Source organism: Lipotes vexillifer, unplaced genomic scaffold (assembly GCF_000442215.2).
Source record: "Lipotes vexillifer unplaced genomic scaffold, Lipotes_vexillifer_v1.1 scaffold1501, whole genome shotgun sequence".
Classification (NCBI taxonomy): domain Eukaryota; kingdom Metazoa; phylum Chordata; class Mammalia; order Artiodactyla; family Lipotidae; genus Lipotes; species Lipotes vexillifer.
The window spans coordinates 309,425-329,340 of NW_006794836.1; the positions used below are offsets into that span (position 1 = coordinate 309,425).

The following is a 19,916-nucleotide window of genomic DNA, read 5'->3' on the forward strand; positions in this document are numbered from 1 at the left end:
GAGGGAGGGGGGTGGAGGGAGGGAGGCGGCCTGGGAGGAGAGTGGATGTGTGTGCGGCCGCGGAGGGCCGGCCTGTAGGCAGCTGCTTCCTGAGTGTGAGCGCGGGAGGGGGAAGGGGGGACGGGCTCGCTGGTCACCAGGCTGGCCAATTCGAAGGCCGAGCTTGTGTCTCCCTCTCGACGCGATCAAGCACATAGTCCTTCCCATGCGCCAGGGAGTCAAAGAACTCCAGAACCGGCTAACAGCCGGGAGACACTTCACCTTCTTCTTGGGCCTTATTTATTGAACGGGTTTTGTTTTTTTCTTAACATGCAAAAGCGTCAGCATTTCGACAAGAGTTAATGTCAAAGCATAAACAAGTTAAAAAAAAAACACGCAGTAGTAAAATGGAGAGAAAAATTAAAAAGTGGAAAATGGCAAAAGGGTCTTTCTAATATACAGGATTGAATGCACATAACTTGGAAAATGGATAGGTGAAGATGCCTTTGGCAACTTTTTAAAGTAAAGAATAAGCAGAAAAGAGAGGAAGGTGATGGAAGTGTTACAAGAAGTAAAATTCTAAACACGGGCTGCTAGGAATGGAGGCACATTCCCTGCATATGTGTTGCAACCTATATAGTGGACCATTCTTAAGAATCCAACATCCTCAACTTCATACCCCACCTAAGCTGTGACCCCACTGGCCCTTCTGCTTGGTTTGGTCAGAGACCTCAAGAAGCTGGCCCCAGAAAGCCAACTGTTAATGGTTCCCTACATGTACTGCCACAGATGCGTGGAATTCCACCTTGGGAGTCAATGTAAGTAAAGCACACAGTATTCTCCAGTTAGTCCTTTCTACAGTGAGAATATTATTCACCCTCATGAATGAAATGAATGAGGCTATCTCAAGACATTTAGATTCTCACCAGTCCTTGTATTCTATTCCAGGGCTCTCACTGAACTATAAATTACCATTCAGGTAGCAGATGCTGTGATCAAGATAAAAGCCCTCAAGTACACAAATGACTCACCAAAGATTGTTGACAATTTTCATTTATCTTACTTCAGAAATAATATTACTAGAGTTGGTCTGTATCCAAGGTATGCCATCACCAAAAAAGTCCAGTTTTCACAATACTTCCTCTGTCTCGTTATGATCCGCTTTTCAAGATTCCCTTCAGGGAAGGCATTTTTTTTCTTTCCCAAAGACACAAACTCATCAGAATATTAATCACCAGAATATCTGTCAGCAGAAGAGGAGGGAGGGAAATAAAGTAATAAGTTCTTAAGATATATAATTCTGTCAGTTTTCCAGTTTCTCCCTCTGTTCTTCCTCTCTTTTTAAACATAAGTATCCAAGCCCAAGATGGCAATAGAAGGGGGTTCAACCACACACGAGAAAAGAAAATACTCATAAAATGAAGCATGCAGCAGCATCACAAAAACAAAGAAACCAAGTGATGGAAGTTGCCATGACTATTCCACTGTGGCTAGTTATGGCAACATGCCTGACATTCACATAAAAACTCTTCCTCATTAACTCCAGCCTTCCGGAGCAGAGCAAGATGGGAACACTGACCCGTCAATGCATCACGGGAAATTCTCTTCATCCAGATTCTTTTGTTGTACATACTGCTCCCCAGGAACAAGACAAGCCTCAATGGAGGTTGCAAAAAACTTTTCCAACGTACCTTAAATATCATTTCAAATACAATGGTTTTGATGCATGAAATTATATCCTAGGGGCTTACAGAAGCTTCCAAAACTTCCCACTTGATGGGAATAGCTGGAAGAGAAATATATAGTGTTACACCCTACTTTAATCAATGGCTCATGGAAATAAAACACTGGGAAAGTTATGAGTCATCAACCTGGATTCCCAAAATTCTCTTCACTTATAATAGCCCAAGGGTGGGAATGCCATTTTTTTATTTAGGTGGGACTTTCACAAGCTTCTAACATTCCTAAGACATTTACCTACCACTTAACAGGTACAATGCTTTGGTTGACTTTTTTCTTTTTCTTTTTTTTTTTTTTTTGCTAGGAAGGTAGATCTGCAATGTCCATATATTCCATGGGATATAGTTAAAATGCAGTGTTCTCAATACAACCACAGAATGACTCAGAATGAGCTCTGTACCTCTTCTGGATTGAACTGCTCAGCATGAGTTGGGGAGGGGAGAATAATGAGATGGTGGAAAAGGAAATAGTGCAGTTCAGAAATGACACTCTCCTTTCTCCATGAGCTTTCCATTGTGCTTAGGAATGCCATGGTAGCCTTTCAGCCAGATAGGTGAGAAGTGCAACCCAGTTGTATCTTTCCTCTCTGGAGTCATTAGTTGCATGCATCTCCATGGCTGACTCATGGCAGCTGACTCAGCAGACAAGGCCCTGCTGCCAGCTCAAGTCCAGTTCTCATTCATTTGAGAAATATTCAGCGAGTACCTACTCTGTCCCAAGATTGGGGGCAAAGGAATCAACACATGTAGGCATTGTACATGGGAGGATGTTACATAAAGCATTTGCCCAGGGCCTGGGATATAGCAAACACTCAAGAAATGGTGGCGTTTTACATATATTACCTCATCAAAGCAATCATATGAGATGGCCACTGGCAGTCTCCTATTTAGGAGTAAGGAAGCTTGAAACTCAGTAAACAGTTAAGGAGAGTAGGAGACAGATCTAGGTTTGCCAGTCTAGAAGCCACAAGTCCTTTCAACATTGCTATCCTACAAAATAACCATGCATGCTCTTTGAATGTGTGTAAAATACATTGCAAGTGTATAAAGTAAAAGGCATCTTCTAATCAATGTCAGACAAGCACAACTGAGTGTGGAGGACGAAGGAATAATTTCCTACTACAGAACATGGAGTAAGTAGCTTGGCTGTTTCAGCTGGGCTTCAAAGAGTGGGTAGAGAATTGATAAACAAAGGAGAACATTTCAAGAGGAGGAACCAGCATCAGAAAGGGCACAAAAAGCGTTAACTCTAGGGTATCTGCTCACACAAAGCTAGAATACAAAATAGGATAATTCACAATCTCAGAGCTATAGCGGTGGAACACAGTAGACCCTGGAGGGAACATCCTAACTGCAAACCTTCAGGAGAACTGTTACTCGTGTCAGTTTGAGTGATCTGACAGCATTTACAAACTTGCAAAGAAGCTTGATCAGATTCCTACTCCTGTAAAGTGTCTATAGAGAGTTTTACCTCAAAAATGCAGACAAGCTGAGCTAACAGCACCAGTGATAGTATGCCTAACTATCAACACACATACACACATACACATACATACCCAGGAGCTAGCAAGAGTCCAGTTATGTAGAAATACAGTGGAAAAAGTCAGTGTTTGCCAACTTAAAGAGGGGAGCTAAAGGTTTAAGATGAAAAATTTCCATTTCACCTTCCTAAGTTAGTAATACAAATAGTGGAATGTTATCAGTGTGTGATACCCTAATAAAACTTTTAAATTGATCTTTCTACTAATTTTGCCACAAATGCAGTCAGCCCAGACTCTCCTGCTTACACATCAGTGATGCAATTTTTAAAAATTATTATTTATACCCATTACGTTCATAGCATCATGCCTCTTTTCCTTTCTAAGGCCAAAACCATAAGTCAGAGTCTAAAATGTATCACTCCACAAACAACTGACCAAAATGTGAAATATTTTACTCTATACAATGTCGAAATATTTTACTCTCTACAATGTCTCTCCGCCTTGTATTACTGCTAAAATTTTTCTGCCTATTTTATACAAACCCAACTGAGATGCATCTAATATTCTACAAAGGTTTATAGATATTTCTTGACATATTACTAAGGTATATCTACAACGAGTTTACCTAAATAAAAATAAATTCATAGATATACACAATGTTGCACAGGCAGCCAGTTTCCTGTGGCAGTTTCCAGTTTCATCTGATATCCAAACTGGCCACTTATATATAGTATTATAAAATTCATTACCTGATCATGATGCTATCTTATCCATAACTGCCTTCTGTAAATGACTTATAATGGACAGAATTTACATTTCTTCATAAGCCCTTCATGGCCTAACAATAGTGCTGGGCACTAGTAAGTAATTAACGCTAACTGAATGTATGAATTAATGAGGAAGCCAAAGAATGGTTTCCCTACTTGCAGAGATGGTGAATAGCACTAACTATTGTCTTTGTGAATATGCGCAATCATTTCAGTACTCCAAAAGAGTCTAAGCACCTGTCTTTCTCTTTCTGTGCCCCCATGCTCTTCATTGTAAACTGAAGATTAAAATATTATTTCCTATTTCTTGGGGAAGAAAATTCAGTCTCTGTGCAATGCTTAGAACCAGGAGGGTGAGCCTCTCCCTCCAATGACCAGATGATCCCTCCCTATCTGACATCCCACTACCTCCTTCACACCACTCCAAACCCAGTCATTTGCATCACACCGTGAATTCCTCTCCCCAAAAATATATGTACTGGGACTTCCCATGTGGCACAGTGGTTAAGAATCCACCTGCCGATGCAGGGGACACGGGTTTGAGCCCTGGTCCGGGAAGATCCCACATGCCGTGGAGCAACCAAGCCAGTGCACCACAACTACTGAGCCTGTGCTCTAGAGCCCGGGCACCGCAACTACTGAGCCCATGAGCCACAACTACTGAAGCCCACGCACCTAGAGCCCGTGCTGGCAACAAGAGAAGCCACCGCAACAATAAGCCCGTGCACCGCAACGAAGAGCAGCCCCCGCTCACCACAACTAGAGAAAGCCTGTGCACAGCAAAAAAGGCCCAATGCAGCCAAAAATAAATAAATAAAAATAAATTTATTAAAACAAAAAAAGAATGGCTTATCTCAAATTTGTAGGAAAAAATATATACATATGTAATAAATTATGGGGAGAAAAGATGGAATGAGGGTGCAGAGAGGAAGATGAGTTTTTTGAGAGGAAATGAAGAAGGCAGGACAGCATCAGGATGTCAGTGGGATAACTGAGAACAATGAATAAGTTTTGGGTATGATTAAGCTCTTAAAAAAAGTGATTCCATGGATTTTCAGCCTTCTCCCCAATTCACCTCAAGTTCCAAATACCCTTGCAAGGGAGTTTGAATACATTTGGAATTTTTCTACAAATTCTAAATCCCTATGATGCTAAACACTCAGGAGGTTTTCACATGTATAAATATTTCTATCCCCTTTTAATCCCGTAGAGAAGGGAGAAGTGTAATTTTATTGTCCATTGGATAAATATCCAATTACCCCCAAAGTAGACCTGCCCTGGGTAAAGGTGTTGACCACCTTCAGGCCAGGAACACTGTTCCAAGTTCATTATCTGCATTACCTCACTTAATTCTCACAACATCCCAATGAGGTAAGATCTAGCACAACTACTATTTTATAAATGAGGAAACAAGCAGAGAGAGGGGTGAGGTCTCAGTGTCACCTAACTCCTGGGGGAATGGCCACGCTTCAGAGAAAAACATTCTCCCACATTAACCATTACTCTCTTACCCTTTCAGAGCAGGGAGCCCTGTTTCCACCATACATTTATTTGTGGTGTGTTATTATTTGTTCATTCACTCGGGAAGCGTGGTGTGTTAGAGGGAGGATGGACTAGGGAATCAGAAAACCTAGAAATTCTAACTCTACCACTTACTGGGAGACCTTGAGCTGGTTCCTGAGCCACTGGGGGGGACCTCAGTTCAGCTACGTGAGTTATTGCAAAGTCTGAATGGGAACTGCAACACTGACCAGCACACATGTGCAACCAGGGGCTTTCTCTATTGATAAGGGACACAGTCTAACACCTTCGGGGAAATGAACCGCAGCCCCAGCTCCAGGAATGGGCTTGATGACTCTGAGAGAAATCTCCCTCCCCTGGTCAAAGTGAATTGCTCATAAATCCATACCTAAGCCAACCAATGCATGCCATTCATCTGGCCATACGGATTGGTTCATTGATGAGCATGTGACCCAATCTGGGCCAGTAAGATGTGAAGAGGAAAGCCCTGATCATAGGGACTGACTCAGTGACAGGCATGTGACCCAATTTAGGCTATTGAGATGTTCTCATGAGAAGTTTCTTTGGTAGCTTCTAAGGAAAGTGGCTTTAGGAAGCCACTGGAAAGGTGACCCTTCCTCTTCTGTGTGTTGTGAAGAGACAGAAGTGAAGCTGTCTGCCTCTCAGCCTACAGAGAGAGCTGACACTCTGAGGAGTGTCTCTGTGGAGAAGGTTGCAAAAAGCAAGGGCCAGAGCCCTGATGGAGCCACACCTGATCTCCATTTGACCGCTGGACTTTGTCATTTGTGGGAGCCAGTAGATCCCTTTTATTTTTTAATCAAATAGCTGACAACAAGTCACAGAAGTACCTACAGTGTTCTATAAGGCACCATGGAGGGTACAAAGATAAGCGAGACAAACTTAAAGGTGCTCATTACCTAATAATTACTTAAACAGTTTTTGTGATATCATTTTAGCCTGATTATTTTTAAAACGTTATAACTCATCCTCTTTTCAAGATCCTCCTACCATTTTGTCAGTATAAAATTAAGCAAGAAACATTCCACTTCCCCAGTAATTGCACAGTGCCCCCGTTTCAGAACAGCTGGTAAACTTTTGGGGGTCAGATAAAGTAGTGTATCCATTTGGTTGTCAGACAACTGACCTGAAACGCCACGTCATTTCTACATGTTCTCAGTCACTGGTTAACAAATGTAGCCCCAGAACTCAGCACCTAATAGGAAATATATGTATTCCCAAATTCCTATCGAAATTTGACTTTATCTCAGTCCCAGATAAAATAAAGCCAAGATTTTCCTGGAATTACATTCAGAAATAAAAAAAGATTTGCATCCAGGCATCTCTGAGTCCCACTCACTTTTGCTGTTGTTGCTGCTGTTATTAATCCTGCCTTCGAAAGTATCAATTCAGCCGGGAACACCCCCTTCCCCACCCCCCATGTTTTTCTGTCTTCTGCTTCGTAACCAAATTAAAACTCAGTTATAGATACCATTTGGGGTTGTTGGCATAAGCAGCAGGGGCAGAGAGTGCTTAGATTCTAGATTGAATTAAGGGCCCAGCAGTTAGACAGTTTGAGCTTGATAATAACGATGTTATCTCAGCAGGTTGCATAGGTCAGAAATATTCTTCCTATCACTGCTTTCTTTTTTTTCCAGGAAGAAGCGGACATTAAGGGGAAAGTAAGGGAATTCCCCGGCAGTCCAGTGGTTAGGACTCCATGCTTTCACTGCCTAAGGCCCGGGTTCAATCCCTGGTTGGGGAACTAAGATCCCACAAGCCTCACGGCGAGGCCAAAAAAAAAAAAAAGGAGAAAGTGAGAGTGGCAAGTTATAAGCCATTAGGTTAAGGCATAGTTTAAGTATGACAATAATAACAGCTCACATTTATTAAGGGCTTATTATATGCCAGGGGCAGAGCAAAGTACTTGAGATTCTTGATCTCACTGAATCCTTACCAGTATCAGTCTAATAAATGGTAGAGGTGGGACTAGAACCCACTGCCTATGGCTCCATGGCACATGCTCTTAGCTGTAACACTGTACTGCCCCCAAAGAGTACTGCTTATTGTGAGATATTTTGCTGAGATATGTGGTAAACATAATTATATGTAAACTTTAAGAACAAAACATATTGGATAAATGGCACATGTAATGGCCTTTTGTATGAGACTACGAAGTGATACTATAGTTCCTCAAAACCTACCCTGAACACTCTCCAAAGCCCCCAATCCTTTGTATCTGCTGTTGTGTACATGGAATGATCTTTACTGTCCATCTCTCCTCCTATTCTGTGAGGCTTTCTGTTGTAGAAAGACTAATATCCCACCCAAAATGTCCATATCCTAATCTCTGGAACCTGTGAATATGTTAGGCTACATGGCAAAGGGAATTAATGTGCAAATGGAATTAAGGTCGCTAATAAAATAACCTTAATATAGGGAGAGTATCCTGGACTATCCAGGTGGGTTCAATGTAATTATGAGTCCTTACAAGTAGAAAAGGGAGGCAGAAGAAGAGAGGTAGAGAAAGTAATGTGATGACCATGGAAGCAGGGCCAGAGAGGTACTATGCTGCTGGCTCTGAAGACAGAGGAAGGAACCATGAACCAAGGAATGTGGGCAGCCTCTAGAAGCTGGAAAAGGCAATAAAAAGGAGTCTTTCCTAGAGCAATCAGAAAGAAATGCAGCCCTGCCAGTGAGACTCAAGTCAGACTTCTATCTTATAGAACTGTAAAATATGAATTTGGGTTATTTAAGCCACTATATTGAGGGTAATTTGTTGTAACAGCAGTAGAAAACTAATACATCTTCCAAGCTCTCTTCTCTCCTCTCACCCCAGAGCCAGGCATACCACATGCTCTAGCTCCCCAAAGAATGCAGTACAGTCCTTATCAGTATTTAACGCTAATTATACTACTTGGGAGTTGGGTCTGTACTCCCAGGCTTTCCTTTCATTCCTTTCAGGAGCACTATGAATGGGCCTTGTGACTGACCCAAAAGCCTCAGCCTCTGCTCACTTTTTGCTGGGAGGAGGGGCAATGGCAAGTGAGATGACCAAAAGGTCATGAACTAGAAGGAAGGGATTGGGCAGCAGAAGGACGTAAGAAGGAAAGAGATAAAGGGTTGATGAGAGAGAGGGGGAGAGAAGCAAAGGAAAGAAGGGGATAATGAAGTCAGAAAAGAGAAAAAAGGAAGGGTGGCTGGAAGAAGATCCAAAAGCATGGTGGTAGAAGAGAAGAGGGAAAGAAAACAGAGGAGGGACCTTTTTCTCTGCCTCCCCATCTCCCACCTGACCACCCTCTCTCCTCCCAACTTCATGAGCTCCAGCCCACTTTGCAGGCTCCAGTTTTAGTGCCTTCTCCCTGCAGTGGTTTCCATGCTGTCTGACCTTTAGAATATGTGGAGAAGCTCTTCATATAACTGACGAGACCTCACCTCTAGAGATTCTGATTTAATCAGCCTGGGTGTAATGAAAGCATGGAGACTTTTTCTTAAACTTCCCAGATCACTGTAATGGGCAGCCAGGGTAAGAACCACTGTCACAAAGCCCTCTCCAACCTCTTCAGCTCACCTAGAGTGGGTCCTGCTGTCAAACTCAGAGCCCTTGTCTATGTCTCGCACTTGGCACTAATCACCTAAAGCTGGATAGGCTGCATCAAGATGATTTAAGGACCCAGACCCTGGAGCCAAACAGATGGGATTTAGTTCTGGTTCCAAACTTAATAGCTGAGTGACCCTGTAGAAGTCACTTAACTTCTCTCTGCCTATCTCTCCATCTGCAGAATGGGAATGAATATAGTAATAATATCAGAGCACTGTTCTGAAGACTAAATGGGTTAAATATTTGTTTTGAAGACTAAATGAGTTAATATTTGAGAAGCACTTAGAAAAGTGTCTGCCACACTGAATGTACAATATAAGAATTCACTAGATAAAATCAGCTGTGTCATCTCCAAGTTGTTACTCTGTCTTGCCATGCTGTTTAACATTTTGTGTATATGACTCCCGCCCCCAATTAACAACTGGGCTCTCCTATAATTCCCACTACACCAGAGCCATTGTGTTCTGTATAATATACACTCAATAAAGTCTGTTAAGTGAACAAAACAAAATCAGAAAACAATTCAAAAAACATATAGGGGGCTTCCCTGGTGGCGCAGTGGTTGAGAGTCCGCCTGCCGATGCAGGGGAAAATGAAATGTGGAATATTCATACAATGGAATATTATTCAGCAATAAAAAGAAATGAAATACTGATAGATGCTACAGCACAGATGAACCTTGAAGACATTATTCTAAGGGAAAGAAGTCAGTCACAGAGGATCATATAGTGTATGATTTCATTCATATGAAAGTTCAGAATAGGGAAACCTATAGACAAAAAGTAGATTAGTAGTTGCCTAGAGTTTGTGGTAGGGAGTTGGGAGGGATTAGGGGGCGACAGCTAAAGGGTTCAGAGTTTCTTTGGGGTGATGAAATGTTCTAAAATTGATTGTGTTGACAGTTGCACAACTTTGTGAGTTCAGTGGAAAAGCTATTGAATTGTACACTTTAAATGGATGAATAGTATGCTATGTGAATTATATCTCAATAAAACTGCTAAAAAAAAACAAAACAGATTTCTGGGCCCAATCTGATTCAGCCTGAGCATTTTAATTTTAACGAGCTTCTTAGATGATCCCGATTACAGGCAGATTTATATGAAGCACTATGAAAAAAAACATATAGGGCTTCCCTGGTGGCACAGTGGTTAGGAACCCATCTGCCAATGCAGGGGACATGGGTTCGAGCCCTGGTCTGGGAAGATCCCACATGCCATGGAGCAACTAAGCCCGTGCGCCACAAATACTTAGCCTGTGCTCTAGAGCCTGGGTGCCACAACCGCTGAAGCCTGCATGTCACAACTATTGCAGCCTAAGCGCCTAGAGCCCGTGCTCCACAAGAGAAGCCACCACAGCGAGAAGCCCATGTACCGCAACTAGAGAAAGCCTGCACGCAGCAACGAAGACCGAATGCAGCCAAAAATTAATTAATTAATTATTTTTTAAACAACATATAATCTGTTCATTAAAATCAAGAACTGGCTATGAGTTATTTTTTTTAATAATTGTCATTTAAATTCTCACTTACCACTGCAGCTCCTCCCTAACAAGCAAGGCCCACAGAAAGAAGGCAAAAGACACATGCATTTGAAGGGCAGCAGAAGTGAAAGGAAGTGCATGCATGGCAGAGGTAGGAATCCCAAAGCGAATACTGAAACCAAGCAATTCTGATTCTCTCACTGGGAAGGATCCAAAGTAGCCTGAGAAAGGAGAGAGGTAGAGGTGATGGAGGAATATCTAGGTAAGGGGAGTGAAAGGCCTTTTCTCCTTCATAACTGGTTGGCCCAGTCTAGATTTCTATTTGGATGGCTGATTTGCATACATGCTCATATACATTATAACTCTGAAAGCAGACATTCCATATGTGTTTTATTTACTCTCATTTCTTTTTTATCTTTACCAGTTGGCCTATTTTTTCTCTTTATATTACATCAGGAGACTCTCATTGCAACAAGCCACGCACTTGGGGATGGTGGAATAACTGCGAAAAAGACATTTGAGACAAGATGTAAAACTTTGTATTAGGGTACAATAACATTTACAAGGCACAAATTTGGCGGCCGAAAGATTTCTCTCAAAGGTATGAAAAAAATGTCTGTGCTCTATTTTCAAAGAAACCAAATAAGACATGGTCCCTGAATCACTGTCTGAATGCAAACAGCATTTGGCTTTGATCTGAGTTGTTGAAAACTATGACCAATTTATCCCACGGATGCCAAACCATCAGAGAATGTTTTTAAGTCTGGATTTCCATATCGGGATTCAGCTACACACTTTTTCTCCTCATTTCACATTACATAGGGCCAACCCAAAATAGTACTTGCAACAGTGGATGTTGTTGGGATGATGATTTTAATTTCAAGTTACAGGCAAGGAGTAGAAAAACCCTTTTCCTATAGACACATTCCTGTGACCTGGTAAAAAATATAAAAACATAATTGAACAGTAAATGGGATTATTTTATGTAAACCACTCCTCTACTGTATTAATAATGACTTCATAGGCAGGCTCAGCCAGTTTCTGATTGAATGGGTGAAGAGGAGAATCTCAGAAACTCATTTTTCTAGTGTATATGCCCCAACGAGTCCACCCTGGGTCATGCCTGCTGCCAGGCTTCCCCTTGCCCTCCACCTAGTCCAAGAAGAGTCACTGGTGATTTTTTGAGTTTCATTTGCAAACTTAAATCCCAAATATGCCCATATGGGGGTGAGGGAATGGATCCAACCCCACAGAAAAGCACATCAGCCATCTTTCAAACATGTGAAGCATACCGAGAACCTCCTACAATGAGTCAATAACCCAGGATCACCCTTCTCTGGTTTTCAGTGAAATTATTTTTTGGAACATTATGAGGATTTGATCAGCACATAGTCTCCAAAACATTTTCCACTCTGGCAACATCCTTCTGAAATAAGCAAATGGGGGTGGTGATGTTGATGTTTTATACAACTTCTCTACATTTTAGGGTATCTAAATCACCTGAAGATAGGTCTTCATCTAAAATCAGTCTGGAGCCAGATACCTGGACTCATTCTGCATTCTTGGAGGTATCTTTGGGTTTCTATACAGACAGGGTATAGAGGATTCTAAGGGCAGCAAGTAGCTTCTAAGGATGGAGACTTTATTGAAGTCCCAAATCTTAAAACTGGTAGTGTCTTTACAGGGGTTCTGAATTCCAAGAGGTTTGTGGAGAGAAGTGTTAACCTTTTGTAACCTCACATCTTTTATTTTAGGTGTTAAAACATTTTTTGAGAAGAGGTCCCTAAGCTTCATGAGGCTCCCAAACAGATTTATAGCACAAAAGTCTCCTGCCCCACAACTCTCTGCTCCAGCCCCTTTATTTCGGAGCTGTCTATGCCCACTGCTCCCTCCCTCCCACACCAGATTCATTCCAAATCTAACTACTAGATCTGCATCATCTGCCACTCAAATGCCTACCATGACGTCCTCTCTCTGCCCTTCCCAACACCAAGCCTGTGGCCCTGACCGTCCTGCATCCAGCCTTGTCAACTACTTCTGCTCTTTTGAGTCTCCGCTGCTTTCTATGATACTATGAAGTCCTGGTCTGTTTTTGTTTTTTCAAAGTCTGATAGGGGAGCAGGGGAGGTAGTTAGATGACAGGAATTTAGTTCTACAATGTTTTAATTTTTACAGTGAGGCTGTTTCAATTTAACAATCAGAAAAACAGGAAAGGTTTTTAAAAGTCCTTTATTCCTGTTCTTCCTCATAATTTTTCCTTGTTACTTCTCATATTGCTCTTCATCCTCTGCCACCTGATGTGCTATTTCCACAATCCTCTTCACTTCTTTCACATCTCAGTCCAGCATGGCACAGTGGACATTAAGGAGGGCTTGGAGCTAGGCAGGCCTGGGTTTGAATCCTGAGCTGTGAGTCCTCAACCAATCATTTCATCTCTCTGCTCCTCAGTTTACTCATCAACAGGAATAATTAATATTTCCTATGTGCTAACTCAGGCCAGGCACTTTGCATATATTAACTTGTTTAATCCTCACAACAACCCTATGAAGCGGGTGGTGTTATCCCCATTTTACACATGCATACACTGAGGCACAGAAAGACTAAAGTTCTTGCCCAGGATAGACAACTAGTCAGTAGGTCCTCTACTTATTCTAGTCTTCTGGCTTCAGAGCCTGCCCTGTTAGCGCTATGCTACACTGCCTCTTTGGGGAAGGAAAATCCCTCCAAAATGAAAGCCATGCACCCATAGATCAATATTCTTCTGCTGACTAGAGATACTGTGAGTGGGGGGAATGCCTGGCACATACCTGTCATTATCATATTCCTCCAAAGATCATTACTCTGAGCTTCAGCCATATAAATCCAATAGTTCTGATCTAGCGTATTTGCATACAGAGTCCACAGGAATCTTAGTTTGAAGAAGTCAGCAGTTGAACTGACCTCCTTTGCAAGCCACTGTCAACCTCTCACTTAGCCATTCTGTTCGCTGTACTACCTCCCCCCACCCTGTCTCGCCCTCACCATCCTGCTTTCCTGATATTTCTGGCATCTGTTCCCATTGTTAAACCCCTGCCTCCTCCACCCAGCTTGAGTTCTTCAGTTCTCTGGCCTCCTCATTGGTCTCCCTGCCTCCAGTCTCTCCCCACATTAATTTTTTTTTTGAGATTAAGTTTTTTATTTTTTTATTTTTTATTTTTTTTACATCTTTATTGGAGTATAATTGCTTTACAATGGTGTGTTAGTTTCTGCTTTATAACAAAGTGAATCAGTTATACATATACATACGTTCCCATATCTCTTCCCTCTTGCATCTCCCTCCCTTCCCACCCTCCCTATCCCACCCTTCTAGATGGTCACAAAGCACCGAGCTGATCTCCCTGTGCTATGAGGCTGCTTCCCACTAGCTATCTACTTTACCCCCCACATTAATTTGACTTACACGCTACTATAAGATTGTAATGGTCCTAAATGTGACTGCTTAACCTCTTTCTGGCATTTTGCACTCTGTGTGCACGGTCTTTCCCATCTCTACCTGATCTGTAAGTTCTGACACAAGCTAGGAACTCAATATTTGCTAAAAATATAAATTTATAAATAGGAAAAACTAAAGCACAGAAAGGTTAACTGACACAAATCAGTTAGCTGATAAACAGTATTTCATAATAGTTAGTGTAGTAAGTCAGGCTGCCTGAGTTTAAGCCAACTTTCTACCATTCATTAGCTGGTGTGACCTGGAGCAAGTAACAACCTCTGTGTGACTCAATTTTCTCGTTGGCCCTGTGTAGCTGACTGCTCACTGCTCACTGTACTTCAATTCTCTCCTGGCACTGTGTAGCTGACTGCTCTCCATTCCTTCAGTGTCACTACTCTTGGTTCAACAAACCCACTCCATGCAAAAATGATGCATACACATGTATATGTGTGTACACATATGCATACACAAACACATGCGCATGCACACACACACAAGCTTGAGGAAGCTACGAGGTCTTCAGTCAAAAGAAAAAAGAAAAGAAATTAGGGGGGGTCTCCGTCAACCATGGCACAGGGTAACCCCTTATATCAAAATCAGAGGTGAGCCATGGTGTCTTTCATAGCTTCCCTAACTCCAAGATAATTCCACTAGCAATTTCTGAAATGCCACCATTAGAGGTTCAGAATGTCACATGGGTAAGAGTACTGATTCTGGAGCCAGGCAGAACTGGGTTCAGATCTTAGCGCTCTCACTCATCAGCTTTGGGATATTAGGCAAGTTCCTTAATCCCCATCCCTGAGCCTATGCTATTCCTACTTCACTGAACTGTAGGGAGCACCCATGAACTGATCTGTGGAAAGCATTTAGCACAGTGCCTGGTACCAGTAACCGCTGCCTGTCAGTACTACTCCTTTGGGCTAAGCAGCACTCCCTCTCATTCTAGTTTAGGAAAACCCTCTTGATAGCACATCTCAATGGAGGGTTTAATTTAATGTGACTTTGTTTATCAGGATCCAGAGGGCTGGAATTCCCCGGGGATTAAGTGCTGCAGAGGGTGACAGTGGGATTCCCCCAAAAGCCAATTTGCCAAGATGCAGCTTGTGAAGTCCTTCTCCAGCTGCCATAGAAACATCTCCTTCTCCTCTCTCATGGTCCTCCTACTCTCTCTCATTCCCCTGTGTATTGTCTCAATGAAAGCATCTTTTCTTTAAGATGCCACTCCCACCAAAGAAGCAAGAGTCTAATTTTGGATCTCAGTTGATTTAGGAAGTAGCCTTTCACACCTGCAATCATGTGTCCTGGATGCATTTTCCTGGTGGAGGAAACAAATCCCATCCATCCATCTTGTCAACCTCTAATGCACTTTTCAAATTGACGCAACAGGGTCTTGAGAAGACAAATAATTATGACTGTCTCCTAGTCGAGGAGCTTGACACTGAATGGTATATCAGGAGACACTGGTTCTCTTTCTGTCAGTGTCTTCCATCAACCTACACTAAATAAAAGAATAAAACTTTTCTATATATATATTCCCCATTTAATAATATGGTAGAAAATATAATTTTATTTTTAAATGAAATGGACCTCTAATTATTTAAACTATTAATGGATTCAAACTCTTCTAAAACAGAGTTAAGTCCTAAACATCACCTTCTGTTCTGTCCACCCCTTAATAACACAACTGTCTTTGAAATCCATGTGATGGAACCATAACTTTATGTAACAGCATTCAACCAAATATTTGTTCTGCCATTTCTTTTTTATTTTTTTTTTTTGCGGTACGCAGGCCTCTCACTGTCGTGGCCTCTCCCGTTGAGCACAGGCTCCGGACGCACAGGCTCAGCGGCCATGGCTCACGGGCCCAGCCGCTCCACGGCATGTGGGATCTTCCCGGACCGGGGCACGAACCCGTGTCCCCTGCATCGGCAGGCGGACTCTCAACCACTGCGCCACCAGGGAAGCCCTTTTTCTGTCATTTTCTACACAGAGGCTGTTGATATTTTTCCTCAAAGGAAAACTCTTTTCCTGAAAGATATTCTCATAGAAGACATACCCTTAGAACACCTCACTTTGTGTAGCTATGTCCTCATGAACTTCCCCGTGAAACACAATGTGTGTTGGCAGAGAACCTCCCTGGGCCTCTGGGGCCAGCCTCTTTGAGGCAAGAGCTCTGAGCCAAACCAAATGAAAGGTTTCTGGCAGGAAACGGTGTGACTATGGCTGGTCAGTAGGTGGCACCCTTTCCCCAGCATTGGCCCTGACCCTAGCTCAGAGGTACCTGGACATGATCTTCCAGGTCGGGGTTTCCAGAATGTAGGATTTTCAGATCTGAAGTCTCATGTTACCTCGTAGGATGGTGTTGTTCCAAAACATGATGCTACCTTAACATCTGGAAGGGAACCAAAACAGGCATTACCCATTGTATTTTTAAAAGAAAATACATTCTAGTCTGGAATGAGATCACAATGGAATTTTTTTTTTTTAATTAAAGCCATTCCCACTTACAAAGCCTACACCACACCTCCACCCCCTCTCCCAATTCCACTGTCATTCCATCCTCACCAAAAGAGATGCCCCTACCTTTTTCTGAGTTTGGAAGAGAGGGTAAGATTCCTACAAACTAAATTGGAAGGAATAATCATTAAATTCACCTAACTACCCTTGCAAATTCACTGACGGCTCACGTGACAGTCAGTGTAACCCCATCACAGATTCTCCCAGAAGGTCCCACAACTTGTCTTTTTTGCTTTTAAAATCCATCTTCATTTTCTGTGATTCTTTAACTGGATTGACTTTATTGCAGGTCAACGGATATTTTAGCACTCTTACTACTTGGCCAGGAACAGAGTAGCACCTTCAAATCTAGATTAAAGATTAAGATGCATAAGCAGGGCACTCCATGTTGGGGACCAAATAGAGGGTGCAGGCCAAGAGTGTCACTGTAAGTCCTAGAATGGAGAGGTCTCTGATGCCCCGTGTGGTCAGGGGTTCTTCACAGGGGAAATGAAACTGAAATAGAGTCTTGAGGCATGGCCAGATTTTGGACTGAGAAGAGTAAGGAAAATCCTTTTGTGGGAAGAAATAAGGGATGAGTAATTAAGAGGCCTAGAAGACAAGAGGATGGATATTTCTCATCAGTAAAGGTACAGTGAATACAACAGTAAAGGAAGGAGTGAGCAAAGGGAGGTCAAAGATGAGGAGTAATATGGCCTTGTTGGAGGGAACAATTCATGTTGAGAAACAGTAGGGAACAAAGTCTGCAAATCTGGGTTGGGATTACAGAGGGCAGTTTTTAAATACTGACCCAAGGAATGTCTCTGGGCAAGTATCTGTCTGCAAAGCTACCCTACATTATAACAACAACGACATCAACGATGTGCAAACAGTTACCCTAGAACAGTTTAAGAACCAAGGTTTTAGAGTCAGAAAATTCTTGGTTTGAGTCCCAGCTCTCTGGTTTACTATCTAAATGACCCGGTGTGTTTTTTTGTTTTTTTTTTGCGGTACGCGGACCTCTCACTGTTGTGGCCTCTCCCGTTACGGAGCACAGGCTCCAGACGCGCAGGCCCAGCGGCCATGGCTCACGGACCCAGCCGCTCCGCAGCATGTGAGATCTTCCCGGACCGGGGCATGAACCCATGTCCCCTGCATCGGCAGGCGGACTCTCAACCACTGCGCCACCAGGGAAGCCCCCCAGTGTGTTTTTTGAGATCTTCAAACCTCAGTTTTGTCATCTATAAAACAGGTTTGATAATACTATCTACTTCATAAGTAGATACTGTTATAAAATTTAAATGCGATGATAAACACAAAACCCAAGATAAACCTAAATAGGGAATGTAAGGCTGTGAATTGACAAATCCTTGGCTTTTCCATCTCAGTATTTCCCAAATTTGTCTGAGGATAAGAATCACCTGGGATGCTTGTTAATATACAGATTACCCACCTGTTCCCTTGGAACATTTTTTTCCCCCTTGGATTTTTAATTCAATAGATCCAGGATGGAGCCGAGATTTGGGGTTTTTTAAAGTATGCTAGGTGATTCGTATCATCAAAGAAGTATGGGAAACACTGGCAGTGTTCCTCAAGATAGGGGTTCTCAAACTTTATTATACATCAGAATTCCAAGGGGCCCGTGAAAATACAGATTGTGGGTCCCCACTTACAGAGTTTCTGATTCAGTAGGTTGAGGCAGGGCCTGAGAATGTGCATTTCTAACAAGTTCCTAGGTGACATGGATACTGCTTGGGGGGAAGGAGGTAAAACCACTCTGAAAACCACTGTTCAAAGCAAGCAAATGTAACAGGGAAGAGCCAATTTTGACTCCATGTTGGATCTGTTTCTTTGAATTTTAACCTTTGCTTTTCTTGCTTTTGTTATTATAATCATACACAATGGCCTGCCTCAGGGAACTCTGCCCCTCTGCCCGAATGTTAAACTAAAGGGCCTTTGTTCAGCTCACAGGGAGACAATCTGACCCTGCCCACCTGTGAATGGTTGCAGAAAAGAAGAAATTAACACATCCCCTTCTGAGGCTGGCTGGCCATTCCAGAAGATATTTGTAAGACTTACAGGCTTTTTACTTTAATTCCTCACTGCTTCTTCCTCTTCTTTATTCTGCCTTTTTACTTTACTTCCTCACCGCCTCTCCCTCTCTGATTCTATAAAAGAAACGCATCCAGACCCCCATAAGATGGTTTTTTGGAGACATTAGTCTGCCATCTTCTCAGTCTGCCGGCTTTCCAAATGAAGTCATATTCCTTGCCTTAACACCTCGTCTCCCGATTTACTGGCCAGTTGTGTGGCGAGCAGAGTAAGCTTGGACTCGGTAACGCAAAGTCCAAGACCTGATGAATCAGAATCACCCAGGGTGCTGGTTAACCTTGCCCCTTTCAAAAAGCCCAAAACCAGCCTAAGATTCCGCATTTATAATAACTAATCAAATATTTCTGATTCACACTGAGGTTTAAGAACCCTGTTCTATATATGGCTTTATAATGGTATAATGCATGTGTGTACACATACACACACTTAATTTTAGGTCATGACATGATTTCAGAAACACTGAAATGTGAAAATCACGTAAACCTTAGAATAAAGAGAATATGGCTGGCTAATGAAAAAAATAAAAGAATATGTTCGGTGCCTTTCAACTGCTAAGTCAAACTCAAAATATATTCTTGCATACTCTAAGCATCAGTCTTTAAATCAGAAATCAGGCCCAGATCAAGCTACCTTGTGTTTATATGTGACCCAAGCCACTCTCACCAAAACTTAGCAGAGCCTTCTCTCACAAGTGCAGTGGCTGCTCATTGGAATTATCTGGACAGCTTTAAAACGTATTGATGCCTACCTTAAAGATACTGATTTGATTGGCAAGAGATGCGGCCCTCACCCACATCTCCCCAAGCAATTCTACATACAGCCATATTTAAGAACCACTGCTTTTTTTTTTTTTAATTGTTGGCTGCAGTGGGTCTTCGCTGCTGCATGCGGGCTTTCTGTAGTTGCGGTGAGCCAGGGCTACTCTTTGTTGTGGCGCACGGGCTTGGTTGCTCCACGGCACGTGGGATCTTCCCGGACCAGGGATCGAACCTGTGTCCCCTGCATTGGCAGGTGGATTCTTAACCACTGCACCACCAGGGAAGTCCCTAGAACCACTGCTTTAAAGGCATTTGTAATTTGGTGTATGTTTAGGAAGCAGACATATTTTCAAAATATCACTCTAAGAAAGACACAAAATTCCTACAAAATAGCAATGGCAAAAAGTGCCAATGTGAGTGTAAAATTTTTTAGATCATCTAGGGAATCTGGCGTTCCATTGGTTAGGACTCTGCCCTCTCACTGTCGAGGGCCCAGGTTCAATCCCTGGTTGGG

At 42.5% G+C, this 19,916-nt stretch overlaps 1 pseudogene; it reads left to right on the plus strand.

Annotated features, from left to right (window-relative positions):
• Window positions 1–19,916, plus strand: part of LOC103088335 (elongation factor 2-like) — a 114,428-nt pseudogene that overhangs the window by 1,057 nt on the left and 93,455 nt on the right.